Below are 17,061 nucleotides of genomic sequence, written 5' to 3' on the forward strand. Positions count from 1 at the left end.
TCTGGGAGGGGACTTCAACATGATTAGATCGGTTACAGAGAAAAAAGGTGGGACCAAAATGCTAGGTAGAGACTCCATTTCCTTCCAGAACTTCTTCAACAATTTGAGGCTAGTGGATATGGAGACAATAAATGGCAACTTCACATGGAACAATAAGAGGGGAGGGGCTTCTCAGGTTGCCTCTAAACTAGATAGATTCATAATCTTGGACGACCTATTTCTCATTGGCGTTGACTTGACTACTTTAATCCTTCCTTTCAGAGGCTCGAATCACTGGCCTATCCAACTTGAAGTTGCTTTCACAGGCACTCCAAGGAACAGACCTTTTAGGTTTCAAAATGTCTGTCTCACTCACGCTGATTTCATCACCAACATTAGAAAATGGTGGGTGGAAGACATGCCCATTCAAGGCATGAAGATGTTCCTATTACAACAGAGACTGAAACACATCAAACTCAGGCTTAAATAATGGAACAAAATTGAGTTTGGCAATATTTTCAAAGATAAAATAGAAGTTGAACAGAAACTTTAGAGAATTAACCAAATCCTCATCATTGATGGCTTTACTGAGGAAAGGAAAATGACAGCTAACTCTCTTCAACAGGAATTGGAGAACAGATGCCAGCAAGAGGAGATCTTCTGGAGACAAAAATCAAGAGTGCAATGGATTAAAGAAGGGGAAAGAAATACAAGGTTTTTTCACAAGTAAACCATGGATCACAAGGCTCATAATAGGATTGTAAAACTCAGAGATACTAAAGGGAAAGAACTAAGAAACCACAAAGAAATGGAGTCCGTTTTGGTACAAAAATTTCAATGCATAGCCGAGGAGCCTCTCTCAGACAGATCACAATTTATTAACAGCTTCACACAACACATTCCAAAACTAGTAACCAGGGAAGACAATTACAATCTCAACATGCCAGTGACTGAACAGGAGGTAAACGAAGTCATAAAAGAGATGCAAAATGGGAAATCTCTAGGCCTGGATGGGTTCAATATATACTTCTTCAAAACATGCTAGGAAATAGTCAAACAATATATCCTTGATGTTGTGGAGGATTCTAGAAAATAAAAACAGCTTTAAGGGCACTCAATGCATCTTTCATAGCCTTAATCCCAAAGCAAGAAAAAGCTATGACACCCGATAGATACAGACCAATATCTTTATGCAATGTGGTGCACAAAATCATTTCTAAAGAAATTGCAAATAGACTCAAGCCCCTTCTTCCAACTCTTGTGCCTAAGGAGCAAACTGGATATGTAGAAGGAAGGAAAATTCTCAATAACATCATTCAAGCTCACGATGTGGTTCATTCTCTCAAGAGCAATAAGCATGCAGGTATGATCATACAGCTTGACCTAGAGAAAGCTTATGATAAGCTAAGCTAGTTGTACATCAGGGAGGTAGTAAAATCTTATGGCTTCGACCACAACTGGATAAGATGGGTAATGGCCCTTGTTACCACAACTAGTTTTTCAATCCTTCTTAATGGCTTTCCATCCAAAACATTCAGGCCTACAACAGGCCTCAGACAAGGAGATCCTCTTTCCCCCTTCCTCTTTATTCTCATCATGGAAGGCTTAGGCAAAGTGATCAAATTAGCCAAGGCAGAAGGAAGAATCCAGGGTCTCAAACTAACCCTGAATGGGGACACCTTGACTCATCAACAATTTGTGGATGACACCATGTTACAGGGTAAACCCACAGTCAAGGAAGCTAAAGCTTTCAAACAGATCCTGAACGATTTTGCACTGGCTATTGGTACAGAGGTAAGCCTCACAAAATCAAAATTTTTCTTTTTCAATACTGACATTTCCATTCAGAGAAATCTCACCAGAATTTTCAGATTTCAAAGAGATCAACTACCCTCCAAATATCTAGGAATACCTCTTACAGAAAAACCCCTGAGTAAGGAAGTTTGGGAGCCATTGAAAAATAAATTGCAGGACAAAATCAGAAAATGGACAAGCAGATCCTTAAACTTAGCAAGAAGGCTAGTGTTGACAAAATCTATCCTGCAAACCATACCCATCTACATGTTTTCTGCTCTTCTTTCCCCAAAAGGAGTGTTACAATACATTAGGAACATCCAAAGAGATTTTATTTGGGGCAAAGGGGAAGAGAAAAAGAAATGGGCACTAGTAGCTTGGGAAAAGCTCTGCAAACCCAAAACCCATGGTGGTTTGGGACTTCATGACCCGGAAACCCTTAGCAAAGTTTTGGGGGAAAAACTTTGGTGGAGATGGCTAAAGGAAATGAGAACCCTTTGGGCGAAGCTCTGGAAACAAAATTATGCAAATAACTGGCAAGAAAGGGACCATCTCAGAATGACAGGGCTCATCAAGGGCTCCCATATTTGGAAGAATGCCTGGGAGAATAGATCTATTTTTCAGAAGCATAGCTTCTGGGAGATCAGAGATGGAAACCTAGCCTGGTTTTGGGAGGATAACTAGAAGCAGGAGCCTAACTTATGTAGAGAAGGACTAGACATTCTAGAAAATGACACTAACAATAAAGGGCTACTCAAGGTTAGTGACTTTTGGGATCAGACAAGGGACAATGGCAAATGGAGAACTTGGAGGGACGTAGTGTACAGTCAAGAAACCCCATTGAAAGCCTAGGCTAAGGCTCTTGCAGTGATCCTGGAACAAAGAAAGGTTTTGACTTCAACTTCGTTTGACCAACTAAGATGGGGAAGAAACAGCGAAGGCAACTTCAACCTCAAAGAAGCTAAAAGAATTGTCACTAGACTTGACTTTCCAAACCCTGATAAGATATGGGAAGACCTATGGAATAACCCACACTGGATAAAAATTAAACTGTTCATGTGGTTGGTACATCAAAAAAAAATTATGACTAGGGAAAATCTAAGAAAAAGAGGCTTAGCTGGTCCATCTAGATGCCAGCTATTTGGCCTGCAAGAAGAAATGATGGATCACCTACTTAACCTCTAGACATTCATCTCTACCTTATGGAATTGGGTAGCTTCAATTTTCAAGCAAAATGATAGGGAAGAAAGTAGCATCACTAGAACTCTGAAGAATTGGAGGAAAGACTTCTCAGAAAATGAGACAGTCAACAGAGCCTAGACTCTGATTCCAGGTTTTCTGATCTAGGATGTATGGAAAGAAAGAAACAACGAGATATTCAAGAATAGAATGGGCTCAACCCAAAGCATCATAGCTTAGATTTTAAGACAGCTCAAAGAAACTGTAAGCACCCTTATAAAGCAACCCCTGAGAACCCTCCTCGAAACCAAGATGCTCACATTCTTTTGCATTTGGGCCTCCAGTCGCATGTCCCCCAGGGCATAAGGATGACATTTAAACATACAACAGTGGGGAAGTACTTCTAGCAATCGCCCCCCCATGGCTTTTTGAAATTTAATATAGATGGAGCCTCTAAGGGAAACCTTGGGGTTGTTGGTTATGGAGGAGTCATAAGAGATGAACAGGGAAGCATAAAAGTTATCTTTCATAGTCATTTGGGGAATGCCACAAACAATATGGTAGAGCTCATGGCCCTAGAGCAATGCCTAGAAATCTTGATTGAGTACAATTTACACAATACCATCATAGAGGTAGACTCTGAATTGACAATTAATTTGGTAAAAAAGATAGGCAATGGCTCGGCACCAGAAAAAGTATCAAAACAATGGTGGTTATTGCAAGTCTATCAGCATATTCAACTCCACCTGAGAGCCCTAAGAACACTCATATTTTTTCATGTTTGCAGAACTGCTAATAGATTAGCAGATCGTCTGGTGAACGAGGGTGCGCTTTGTACAAGAGATAACAAGTGTTATGAGTGGGAGGCATCTCCCTCAGGGAAACTGCACGAGGACTGTCACATACAGATGACTGCAGATATGGAGTATCTTCAAAGCATGAAAGACACGCAGTAATTTGACCTAAGGAGACAGCTAGAAGTGCACCAATGATAGAGAAGAAGAAAGAAGTAAAAATTGAGCAAGTTGACAGGCAGACAACCTTTGATGGCAACAAGCGCCAGCATCTGACAGATTTCGGGCAGATAGTTTCATGGAAGATAGCCTCGAAAATGGACCCGAAAAATTATAGAGCGGCGGTTTAGGCCACCCATTGGTTTCGTTTGGAATTTTAGTGGGTGTGCATGTTGCAGGCTCGAAATATTTTCAGAATCGTTGGATCGGTGAGGTCTGGATCACACGGGAGTCGAGCAATTTATCTAATTGATAGTTAATTCTAAAATTCGACATGAAATTTCTTAGAAAGAAGTTTTTTTTTCACTTCGAGGACGATTGGGTTTTAAGTAGTGGGCTTGTTGGTTCACCCGATATAGATTTTTGTTGTTGGATCCTCGAGGGATGGATCGCCTGTTCTTCAGGCTGACAAGACACTCTATGCTTTGTGGGCCATTGGTTTTTATGGGTTGTAGGTTTTTGTGGGACATCCTCATTAAGGAGTGAAGGGCTCTTTGTGACACGGGACTTCTGAAGCCTAGTAGACCCATCAGTGCATTATTACTTTGTTTTATATCTATCAGGTTATGAAGGAAAGAAGGTTTACTAATGCGAAAGTTGATGGTTAAGTAGTGCATTGGTGGTGTATGCACTGGTTTTGTAGTTTTGTTTGTTTCATATGTTGTTATTTTTGGCACTATCTCGCAAATTGTACATTGAGACAATATGGTCTTGAACTCCCTCTAGAAGAATCCTTCTCACCTTCGCCATACACTTCTTCCATTCAGCCAAATCTTGTGCATTAGCTACAGCTAGCTTGGGGATTTCTTGATCAATGAAATCCTTCAAACCATTGTCTTCTAATACCGCTTCCATGTGATCCTTCCATGCTATGTAATTTGAGCTGCCATCCAGAGCATACTCAAGCCTCAAGCCATTTAACGCCATTAGTGAACTTTGAGGTGTGATAAGAATCTAATTTTGTACCTACAATAAAGAACTTCAAACTTCAAGTGTCCCTTCTCAGTATACTATTCACAGCTCTAATCACCTTTGCTCTGATACCATGTAGAAATTCCCACTGTAGATTAACCTGATTATGCAATATAACTAAAGCAAAATACTTAATCTACTTCTACAATCAAACTTGCAGAAGCTTAATCGATTTGAGCAAGATCAAACAGAACACATATAATAGAGAAGAAGAATCAATACACATGAAACACAAAAGAATACTCTGGGAAAAGCCTTAGCTAAAAACCCCGCTATTTGTATTATCATACAAGTGGAAATATCTCAAGATTACACAAAGCTTTAGCTCTCACAACTATCCAACTCTAATACAATTCCTCACTACTACTCATAGACAAACTAGATAACTAATATGCCTTTCCTTCTGACCTCCAAGCCTCTTATTTCCTTGTAGTGTTTTCCCTCGATGTTCCAGCTGTAACCTTGTGTAACACTAATCTCACACATTGCTCCAACACATTGTAAAACTGTGCAAATATCAAGGAATGAATTCCTTCTGCATGCAAGAGATTTTCTTATAGGAAAATTCTTGCAACTAATAGTACATTGTCCTCTCCTTTAATCTCAACTGGGTCTTTTTCTGAACTGACATGCATGAGTTATTTATGAGAGAATATTTAGTTATATAGAGTACACTAGTTTCATGCATGTATGCATTAACTCACTAAACTCACAATTAGTTCCTCCAACTGTTTGGAACTAATTTAACTGGACTTAACTCATTTAACTGAGCTAACTAATTAGAAATCAAATACAACTGATCCTTATATCCTTAATTAAGGGATAACTTCTTCAATCAAAGGGATAATTGTTGCATGACTTCACAAAAACTTCTAGCTTGAATTTCTCCAACTAATTAACTCAAGATGAATTAATTAATTATTTTTTCAAGCAGTTGGTGAGACTAAATTTGAATTTTAATTCTCAATTTTAATTCAAGGACAAATTAAAATTGGAATATTCTTCCTGCCACATTTCAACATGAGCACCCTGTCAACATGTTCATCATGATCCTTCCAAGACTTGTTGTAGATTAGTATATCATCAAGAAATACTAACACAAATTTTCTAAGGAAGGGTTTGAAAATGGAATTCATCAAACCTTGAAATGTAGGTGCATTGGTAAGGCCAAAAGGCATGACCGAAAATTCATAATGATCCTAATGAGTTCTAAATACTGTTTTCGGAATGTCTTCAGTCTTCATTCTAATTTAATGATATCTTGAACAAAGATCCAATTTGGTGAAGTAAATTGATCCATGCAATTCATCCAATAATTCATCAATGACAGGAATGGGAAATTTATCTTTAATAGTGATCTTGTTGAGCTCCCTATAATCTGGACACATGTGCCATGATCCATCCTTCTTGTGCACCAATACTATTGGAGCAGAGAAATAACTTTGACTAGGTTGAATTATACCATCCTCTAGCATTTCTGCAACCATACGTTCAATTTCACTCTTTTGGGCATAGGGATATCTGTACAGCCTGATGTTTCGAGGAACACTTCCCAGAATCAAATGAATAGCGTGATCATGATCATGAATAGGTGGGAGGCCTTTGGGAGTCTCAAATACCTTGGAATTATTGTCCAAGACTTTTTGGAGATCTGGAGAAATAGATGATTTCGATGTGGGAACCTCTAGCGAACATAATTGTGTAATTATGCCTCATTGTTCCTTCTTTAGAAGCTTTGTCATACCGTTAGAGCTTATTATCTTTCCCAATTTCCCTGCAATACCCTTTAATTCAACTTCCTTTCCTTCCGCACAAAATTTCTTGAAAATTAAAGCTATTGTACCCAAGGATTGTAGCCTGTTAGAGTCGGTCTGTTCATCCCTCCGTCAGAGATCAAAACTATTTTTCATTTCATGTTTAGGTGTCCCATTGCTTTCGATCAGTTGCATTTCGTTAGGAGCATGCCATAAATCTGATGGAAGAGCTTTTTTCATTCATCCCCCTCATGCTTTGCACTGCTGGCTCAGGTCTGTCCATCAAAATCAAATCTTAAAAGTCATTTGCAGTCCTGTTGCAGTTTCTAGGTCATAACAGTCATTTTAGTTATTAGGTCTAGGGTTAGCCAATTTGGTCTTCGACAAAGTCTAATAAAGCCAGCAGGCCAGAGGGAGGTCCTTGATAAGTTGTTATTTCAAAAGATTCTTATCGTCATATGGATGGATTATGACTTCTCTTCAAAACTCCGTTTTGAAGATAAGTTGACATTTCGTTTTTTGTAATAATTTTTCAAAATTTTCAGTTCTTGAATTCTCCAGGCGCAGCCCTGGTCTCCTTTGCCAAATTCCATGTTAGCTATCCTTGAAAAAATATTGCCAATAAATTCATCATTTCAACCAAAAAATCAAGGAGGAAACAAAAAGGTCAGAGTTCTATTAATTGTGAAAAAGTTTCCATTGCAAAACATTACAAAAAGGGTTTTGGAAAAACAAAAATCAAATTGATGTCTATATAAAAGTTTTTCCATGAAGATGAAAGTCATTTTGCATGCCAAGGTTGGAGAAAAACGTTTCAGAGCAAATTGGGTGAGAGCGTGCGTGTTTTGGAGAGAACTGGCTTGTAGCTAATCGGCACGGCGCATATAACAGGCGGCGTGGAGCACTAGAAGCGCGCGGCCCACTGGGGATTTCCGCCCAGTGTTAATTTGAACGGGCGCGGCACACATAGAGAGCGCGGCGCACTGGGTTTTTAGCGTGGCGCATATAACCTCAAGCCTGAAAATTGCTGGAAATTTCACCAAATTGCTCATAATTTGCCTAGATTTTCCAGGTAGGCTTGCTATCTTGCTATTGCATCAAATTTATGATAAGAGACGGTGGTTTATGGGTGATAGTGGTTGCAACAAAAATTCTCAAAACCTACTTCTATAGATCCTCAAGCCAATTTCTTCTAGGGTTTAAAACTCACTATTTTGAGACCAAGATTTTGTCTCCCTCCCATTGTTCCCTTATTTTCAGTAATCCCTAAATCCCTATCACCTAAATTCATTACTCCCTTCTCCTACATACTCTATCCCAAATCCTCTAGCCTCACACATCAAAATCTATACAACTAATCCCAAACCCTAAACCCTATTCCCATACATCAATCCCTCAAACCCTCTCCCATATTTCCCTATTAAATTTCTCCCAATAATTCCCATTCCTCAATATTGTTTCCCCTTCCTAACAATCCCTAACAGTCCCTGTTGCATTTGTTTTTCCCTTGGTGGCAGAAATTGAAATACAACACCAAAAAGAGCAGTTCAAGCACAGTTCATAAACAGCAGTCATCTTGTCTTCAAGGTTTTTTGTATAGCAGCCATGGCATCTAAGCATTCATCGGACTATGAGGTGGAAACCCAAAGTGACTCTCCCTTGGAAGAAGAGGCACCCCGGAGGCCTCATAAAAGTGGCAGGCATGTTAGTGAAGAACCGAACACCCTTACAGAATTGCAGGCATGCTCTCTTGCTATGCAATGTTTTCAGCATCAATCATGCTATGAGTTTTGTCAAAAGGTGGCTAGAGTCCAATTTCATCATGAGTTGGCTCGTCTTTTTGTGTTGCACTTGCACGAAGATCAAGCTATCTTGGCTGGTGTCACCTTCACACTCACACCAGAATCTGTCTCATTAGCAACCGGTATACCATACATTGGTGAACCATGGCACAAGAAACAAAAGATTGATCGGTGGCATTATGAGTGATACATTAAAACCAGTTGCTTGAGGCAGCTCAAGAGAGTGTTCCCGTTCTGGTATCTGAAAGATGAATATGCTCCACTAATGAGATTGGTCATCAAATATTTCAGCTGTGAGGGACGGTTCTCTCGTCTTTATGCTTATCACATCAGGTTGCTCATGCATTTCACCAGGGTACGGATGATGAACATTCCATATTTCATTTGCCGAAACATTGAGAGGATGACCACCTTTATACATCGTAAAACCCCTCAGCAGCAACTTAACAGTGTATATCATTTTGCTCTTATTAAGATTTTGGTGGTTCATTAGCTTGGATTGCAGGGCATCACTTGGGATGATTTCATCTCCCGTGATTTCTTCAGAGCTTCACGGGGAGTATCAGAGGTTAAGCATGAGGGTGAACCTTCTCATTAGTATGAGCGCCATGAGACTGTTAGTGTGCCGATTTTCATCACATATCAGAGAGGCACTACACATTTGTTTGCAGCGGCAAAGCGAGTGTTATCTCCACCCGGGGTGGAAGGGGCCTCGCTTCCTCCATCAGCATCACAGGTACAGGACAAAGGTAGGGAGCCAATGCAGGATGAGGGGCCTTCAGGTGAGCCATCAGGTGAACGAGAGACTGAGTTCATTCTCCTTCATGATGATGATACAGATACGGGTCCACAAAGCGCCAAACTTAGAGAGATCATCCAAGAGCAGCAATCAGAGATCGAAGCCTTATCCCTTGACTTGGAGAGGGCTAAGTGGACCATGAAATACTTGGATCAGAGGAACAAACAGCTTGAGGATCAGCAAGTGATCATGGAGCTACAAAACATTCGTGAGCATCGCCAAGCTGCACAAAGGAGAAGAGTTGAGCTCACATCATTGGAGCAAGAAATTAATGAGGATCGGGAGGCCAATCTTGAGAGAGTGAACATGCACTTAGAGAGGCTGTTGGACAAGGCCGAAAAATACCATGCACTTCTGAGACACATGGCTTTTCACTACATGGCACACAACAAAATGTGCAAGGCCCAAATCAGGAATTTGAAGGCGAAATTGAGGAAGGCAATCAAGAAGCAAAAGAGGCAAAGGGAGCTTGATCGTCTTCAGATATTGGTCGAGGCCTCTTTAGCCCAGCATAACACTTGATAAGAAAGCTCCAGCCCAAATTTCAAGAAATTTGGGGCATTTTTGGTATTTTTGTAAATTTTTGTGCAAAAAATAGGGTTTTTCTCCCTGTGCGCCGTGCCACGTGGCGCACGCTTACAATAGGAGGCTCCAAATGCAAAAAAATTTATAGTTTTGGATTTTTCATGAAAAATCATGACTGTTGGTGCATGGCCAAGAAGTTTGGGCAAGTTTTGAGTCCTCAGGAGGTCAAAAACACCCTAAAAATGACCTCTTTGCCCTTAATTTCACACACAGGAAGCAGTCTTGGGAGATTGAGGTTTTGGAGGGGTAAATGGGCACCAAATTTAGAAATTGCACTTAGGGTGGAAAGTAGACAGGCAGGGATTTCCAACAAGCACACTTGGGCTCAATTTGGACTTCAAGAAGTGCCTCAAAATCAGCATCAAAGTGGCATAACGCACATAGAAATTGGCGCGGCACACAGAGAATTTTGGCTTGTTTTTCATTGTTCAGCTCAGCGATTCGCCCAGTTTTGACCAGTTTTGCTTCTTAAAGTTATTCTTGACTTTTCATGATGTAATTTGGCAACCATGATGTAATTTTGACAGTTAGTTACTTGTTCTAGAGGATTCATTCACCAAAAAGTGAAAATTTAATGAATGAATCAGTTTCCTACCTTATAGAGGCAAGTTGTTTTGACTGCCTAGATTTTAGTGCTTTGTTTAGAATTGGTTAGAACAGCTCCTAGAATGATGAGCTCGACCCCTAGAGGCAAGGGAATGGGTTGAGCTAGTCTATATCATGTATTTTGTAACTCATTTTCATGGTTGGACTCTTGGGAAAAGTTTGGCACTCTATTGTACATTCACTTCTGCATTTTTGGCTAAGGAAAGACCAGGGTTTTGCAGCACTGTTTGGGATCCATGTGGATTTATGTTTTGATGGTGTGTTTCTTTGAGTAATTGTAAGTTTATCTAGTGTTATGTGTATCATTTTCATGCTTCTTCTTCTGAATTTGAACAAATGAGTAATTAAGGTAGAATCCATAATTGCTATGCTCTGCCTTTGAATTTGTTTAAATTTTCATGTTTTCATCTATTTAAAGAGAATTCTTGAGACTTTCTTGCTCTCCTCAGTGCCTCAGCAGTCTGATATATCCATCACACTCACTTTAAAGCATCAAAATGATTTCCTTCCTTTCCCCAATCAGAACTCTGTAGAAACTGTGCCTCATCCTCGAGCCCAAATTTGCCTTTCCCATTTTCTCAACAAAACCCTCAAAAAACCAAATCAAATACCTGCACTTAATACCTAGCCTAAGAGTAGTTGCAAAATCAGTCATCTCGAGCCCCATCGCTTGTCTTTTGCCGAGATCGACCCGGAGAGAGCCCTCTCCTATCCTCGTAGGGCTAGCTACGAGGCTGAGCGTGGTTTGGTGTGGACCTAGAACCTTGTCTTTTCAGCCTGAGACAAATCTAGGCTCTAACATAGCCATTGGACTCCTAGTACAAAATCAGCACCACCCATTGGAATGGAAAACATTGGGCTATTCAATACATATTCTCTCATGGATAGCTTGATATTATGGCACTTTCTAGAGCAATTTATGGTTCCTTCACTTGCAACCATCACTTGTCACTCTGGTGCTGGATATAGGAAATAATTCAATTACTTGGCTACACTGAATAAATTTATGGGTACTTCCCGAGTTAATCAACACTATTACCTTTTTCTTCTTGATATGTCCTTCTATATTGATAGTTTGAGGAGTGGTAATTCCAGCCAATGCATTACAATATATGGTCAAATTCGTTTATTCTTTACCTAGGTTTTTTTCCTGGAGTATATCCTCTTCTTTTAACATTTCTTGTTCCTTTTCTTCCTCCTCTTCACAATCTATGTAGAATAATTTATTTTCAGCACACTTATGACCTTTAGTGTATTTGCCATCACAACTATAACAAAGCCATTTTGCTCTTTTTTTCTTCCAATTTTTGTGGTGTCAACCTTGTAGGTTGTGGAAGGCTAGGGGCAACAACACTTCCATCTTTATAGTTGTGAGTGGTAGGCTTCCTGGTTGCCATAATTTTTCTTTCCATTTTTCTTGCTAACCTGAATGCCTTCTCCAATGAATCAGGTTCCCAAAGGCAAACCTCATGTTGGATATTATCCTTTAACGTCCCTATGAACACATCAATCCTATGCTCCTCTGGAATATATTTTACCCTTATGTTCAATTTTTGGAAGTCCTCAATGTGCTCCATCATTGAACCCTTTTGTTTGAGATTTATCAATTGGCTAAAAAAGGTGTTGCTTTTTGTATCCTCATAATGTGCTATCATTTCTTCTTAAAAATTGCCCAAGTGACAATTTGTTTATGCGAGCAAAGTCATCAATACCATACAAACTAATTTGGTTCCAAATATAAAGTTGCAATATGTACCGTTTGTGTGTTTTGCACATTATGGAGATTGAAAAATTGCTCCATATGTACTGTCCATGTTCCGGTATCCTTGCCATCAAAGTTCCTCATATTGATTTTTGGAACATGGTGGGTCTTCAACCCAACATTAGTGTCTATGAAATCATGATTAACATTTCTTTTTTTCTCATCATGAGTTTCCTTTACTACCCTTTCACCATTAGTAAACATTTCTTGTAGCAACTTATTCAAATGTATCTTCAATTCTTCCATCTTAGCGTCCAGTCCATTCATCTTAGCATCCATGCCATCCATCTTAACTTTCATTCCATTCATATTAGGTTCCACGCCATTCATCTTGGCTTCAGTTACCTTTTGTGAGAGTGAAATTTGTTGTACTTGGTCTTGTAATTTTTATATATCATGTTGCATTTCTTCCTCTTCTTCATGAGTCATGCGAGAGATTTCAGGTTTCTTACTAGGTGTTTCAATTTTCTTTCTTCTGGGAATAAATTAATGCTAATAATTCTTCACTATTCCCTTTGAATTCATTAAAACTTATTTTTCAAACCAATCTTATGCAAAATTTAAAAAAAACTTCACACCTTTTTTTCACTTTGTAAGAGTTTGATATTGAATCTGTTGTATCTCTATAACTGCAGATCTTGAATATATAAAATCGTGTCCTAGAGTAGCCCTTTGAGTCCTATTTATAACTCTACAAGTTTGATAAAGATTGGATTCTCCAAGGAAGATTTATGCCAAATCTCCCACTGTGACCTAATTATAGACTAGTTCAGTAAAGAGAACTTGCACGAAGTGCCATGTGTCACTGTTTCGACCTTAGTACCTGAAACTTATATACAGAAAAAATATAGGTCGTCCTCTTTCTAAAACTTCTTACTAAATTTCAATCTGATTCTCAAAACAAAAGTTATGATAATGTTCCCCAGGTCACTTGTTTGGAATGTAATTCGGGAGTCTGCAAAAACCCTAACTTCCTCAGATCATATCTCCAAAAATATAGTGAGACAAGCTCTAAATTTTCTCCTCAAATGGGGCTTTTTTTAGCTTTTGAAATGTCACATAAAAACAGTTATAGCCAAAATACCATGATGACCTATTTGGAGCAGCGAAACCCTAGAATCCAAAGCTCTGAAATCAAATGTTAGGAAACTAGCTCACAAAAAGATAGAAAAGATAGATCAACGCCTTACAATTCAGCCTCTTAGAGGGCGTAACCTCCTTTACATTACACAAATGAACAATTATTGGATGATACAAATGACTAAACCTCCCTTCTGTATATAGGAGTCTAAGGGGTCACAATATAATCAAGCCGACCTAACAGTAATAACATAAGGGCACAACATTAACAATAGTGGGTTTCCATGGGGCACACCAATAACAATATGGAGACAATAGGGGCACAATAATAAAAATAAGGGATACAATGACAATAGTAATGGGAGAATCACTACTATTATATGGACCTAACATTCAACGCGTTCAAGTACTAACGCCTTATACCCTGACCTCATTGGGGTCGTACACAAAAAAATAGAGAAATAGCAGACTGCTCTAATACCACTGATCTTAATTTATGAAAGAATGATATGAAATACATACTTAAACAGAAACACAGAGTTACACCAAAAACTGAATTTAAAGTCATTAATAACAAATACTAAAAACGTTTTACATGCATCATGGAAACAAATTAGCTTAGGCAAAGGTAGCTTATCTATGAGAAGAGATGTGATGACTACAGGCCTTCTGAACTAAGTTACAATGAGGCTCAATGGCCTTTTTATCGTAAAGAAGAAGTGTGAAACCCTAACCCTAGGAGATGAAGCGCCAACAGCTTTGGGCCCTGTAGGGGTAAGTTTAATCACCAACTTCCTGTGGTCATAAAGTTTGCATACGATCTTTGTTTGGCTATCATAATACCTTGTTTCGAAGTTTAGAACTAGAAAACTACCAAAAATAGAAAGTTGTGCTAGAATTAAGGAAACTAAAAGAAATAGTGCCAGGGGTCCAAGTGAAATAAGTGGTTGGCCACCAAAATTCACCTAGATTAGTCCTCCCCCCTTAGGAAGTAATGGTTCCCATTAGGTTGAGTGCCTCCATGAGATGGGGAGACTTTTGTTGAGCTTGGTCCCTAGTAAGCTACTTTCCTAGGGACCAATAATCAATGCAAAGTCTCTAGGTCCCATCCTTCTTGTGTACGAGTACAATTGGGCTCCCACAAGATGAGGAATTTGGTCGAATGTGAGCTTTTTGTAGCAACTCCGGGATCTACCGCTTGGTTTTTTCGTTTTCCAGAAGATAGCGATGGTATATCAGCAAACTAAGTAGAGGTGCCCCAGACGCCAAATCGATCGAATGCTTGACCTGAGAGTGCAAAGGTACCCCTGTGGGTGAGGAGAATATGTCCCTGTATTCTTCCACGACCATATCCACCTACTTTTGTTGTGTGGAGGAACCCTTCCCAGGGCTAGATATGTTGCCGCAATCTCCCCCTTACTTTGAGAGCGAATTGGAAAGAAACAAACTTCCTAGTTTTGGATATGATCTTATTGCTTGCTTAGCAAAGATAAAAGAAATGGAAGTAGAACTACCTCCAGTATCCTGAATAACTTACTTCCCAAAGTAATAATAATAGTGCAAGGCCTTGACTCATACAAAACATGATGCTTCCACAAGTATGGTTGACCTAATAACACATCACAAACTTCAAGGGGGGACATCACATGGTACCTCATCTGTTGAAATATGGCAACAAGAATGTTCCAATTTAATTTTTCCTTGAATTAAATAGTGAATTAAAATCTAATTTAGTCTTAATAGCTACTTAGAATTAATTAATTAATTTATTTTAAATTTATTAGTTGGAGAAATTCAAGTTAGAAGTCTTTCTGAAGTCATGCAAGAGTTATCCCTTAAATTAAGGAAATAAGATTGAGTTATATTTTAGTTGTAATTAGTTAACTCAATTTACTGAGTTAAGTCCAGTTAAATTAGTTCCAAACTGTTTGAGAAACTAATAGTGAGTTAACTGTCAGTTGATGCATGCATGCACTCAACTAGTTCTACTCCAGTTAACTGAAGATTCCCTTATCAGAAACTCATGCATGTCTATTTTGAGAAAGACCCGGTTGAGATTAAAGTCAAGGAGAGTGTACTATCAGTTGCATGTGTTTTCTCATGGAGAAAACTCATGCATGCAATCAAGTATTTATCCTTGAGGATTGTGCAGTTTTGGAGGATGGGTTTTTCACTTGGCAAGAGGGAATCATCCACAAGGAACAACGCAAGGAAATAGGAGCTTGGAGGGTAGAGAGGAAGGATGGAGAGAAGCCAAGATTGCCTGTGAGCATCTGTGAGGATTGCACTGAGAGCTGGCTAGCTGTGAGAGCTAAGGATTTGTATAAATCCTATGTATTTCCACCTTGTATGATAATAAAATAGTGTGGGATTTTTAGCTGAGGCTTTACCCAAAGTATTTTCATGTGTATTCTGCTATTGCTTCTTCTTCTTCTGGTTATATTGTTCAACTCGATCTTTAAGATTCTACAAATTGATAGTAGAATTAGGTTATAGTATTCTTCTTTGATTTATATTGCATTATCGGGTTAACCTACACAGATTTTCTACATGGTATCAAAGTTGTGAATAGTATACTGAGAAGAGAATTCGAATTTTGAAGTTTGGGCTTGTAGGTGAAAATCGAATTCATATCATACTTCAAGGTTGGCCAATGGCGTTCTATGTCTTGAGACTCAAGTATGGCTTGGAAGGTAGCTCAAATTACATAGCATGGAAAGATAGAATGGAGGTTGTATTAGAAGACAATGGCTTGAAGGAATTCATTGATCAAGAAATCCCAAAGCCAGCTTCAACTAATGCACAAGAGTTGGCTGAGTGGAAGAAGTGTGTGGAAAAGGTGAGACGAATCATCCTTAAGGGAGTTCGAGACCATATTTTGTTGAGTCTCCATGGGAAGGATACTCCATTTCCAATGTGGAAGACATTGAAGGACCTCTACCAGAATAGTAACGGCCAGAGGAAATTGGCGCTCAGGGATAAGCTTCGAAGAATCAAGATGGAGAAGGGTGATACTATTTCCACATATATGAACAAGCTCACCACCTGTAGAGATGAGCTTGGTAGTGTGGGAATAACTACTGTCGATGATGATATGGTGAGCCTCGCTCTCCTTGGCTTTCCAAAGAGTTGGAATAGCTACCAGGACTCTGTGAATGGAAGGGAGAAACGGTTGGATTGGGAATGACTCTGGTCGGATCTTATGCAGGAGGAGATCAGGAGGAGCACATGAGATGGTTCTTCATCCAAGAATGATGATGAAGAAAATTTGGCCTTAGCAAGTAAGGCAAGGAAAGGGAAGGGGAAGGCTTCCCATTTCAAATCGAATTCTTCTCATGGAGGGAAGAAGGGTGACATGTCTAATTAATATGATTTAATTGTCACAAGATGGGACATTATGCGACTAATTTCCCATCGAAGAAGTCCAAGAAGGGATCCTTGGAAGGATCGGAAGGTGAGGCATTAGCCTCTCAGTTCGAAATGGACTTTACCCTCATCGCATGCATGGTGTCATCGATGATGGGTTGTGTCTGGTATCTTGACAGTGGAGCCTCATTCCACATGATCGGTGATAAAAATTTATTCAATGCCTTGGAGGAGAAAGACCTCAAGATGCGCATAGATATGGGTGATGACGAAAGGTATAGTGTTTCAGGAGTGGACACGGTTTCTTTTCATAGGGAGCATGGAGCTCCTCTCACCTTGACAGATGTGATGTATGTGCCTGGACAGAAGA

At 39.4% G+C, this 17,061-nt stretch overlaps 1 pseudogene; it reads right to left on the bottom strand.

The window, feature by feature from the left end:
• Positions 1-244: 244 nt before the first annotated feature.
• Positions 245-17,061, bottom strand: part of LOC149250913 (cryptochrome-1-like) — a 185,722-nt pseudogene continuing 168,905 nt past the window's right edge.

This window comes from Pinus tabuliformis, chromosome 7 (genome assembly GCF_031772625.1).
Source record: "Pinus tabuliformis cultivar Carrire ecotype Pingquan chromosome 7, CPIR1, whole genome shotgun sequence".
NCBI classification, from domain to species: domain Eukaryota; kingdom Viridiplantae; phylum Streptophyta; class Pinopsida; order Pinales; family Pinaceae; genus Pinus; species Pinus tabuliformis.